The sequence below is a fragment of the Papilio xuthus genome, unplaced genomic scaffold (assembly GCF_000836235.2).
Source record: "Papilio xuthus unplaced genomic scaffold, Pxut_1.1 DF826958.1, whole genome shotgun sequence".
Lineage (NCBI taxonomy): Eukaryota > Metazoa > Arthropoda > Insecta > Lepidoptera > Papilionidae > Papilio > Papilio xuthus.
In genome coordinates, this window is record NW_013531691.1 from 7,324 (window position 1) to 8,148 (window position 825).

Sequence of the window (825 nt, forward strand, 5' to 3'; positions counted from 1 at the left end):
CGTTAACAAAAAAAAAAAAAACCTCACCCTGGGCGACGGCAGCCTCAGCTATCCCCTTAACCCTCTTCAGGGCATGTATGGTCGACCGACCGCTCCTGAAGCCATACTGGTTGGCCTTCAGGTTTGGGCCCACTGTCGGCAAATGCCTCTGTATCCGGTTTACGATCACCTTTTCAAAAAAAAAAAAAATTTTGGCCGCTTCATCCAATAGGATGATCGGCCTGTATCCCTCAGGTGATTCCGGCGGGCGGCCCTCCTTCCTCAAAAAGGACCAGAGTACCCTCCTTCCAATGCAGGGGAAAGCGGCCCTGAACCAGACATTCGTTCAGGAGTGCGACCACTTCCTCCTCATAGGCGTCCGCAGCCAACACCCAGGCGCGGCCCGGTATCCCATCTGGGCCCGGAGCCGTCCGCTTGGCGCGGAGCCGTTGGATCGCAACCCCGAATTCGCCAGCGTTGATGGGAGGAATATCCTCGGCGGTATCCTGGCTACCCGGCACTCTGAAAGGTGGTGTGTGCGTCCCCCTGCATGGAAATAGGGTGTCCACGATCTCCTGCACCAGCTGTGGCTGGAGGCTATGCGTCAGAGCCGGAGTCCGTTGCCTCAGCCTCCCGCGAACCAGAAGGTAGGGGCGGTCCCATGGATCCTGGTTGAGGGAGTCCAGCATCTGCTCTCGTGCCCTATCCTTTGATTCGCGGATCGCCCGGCTCAGGGCACGCCTCGCGTCTCTGTACGCAGCCCTCAGTCTGGCCTCCTCGAGCGGGTCCCTATGGCGCCTCCTCCGGTATCTTAAGTGCCGTCGCCTTTCGCACGTCACGTATGCG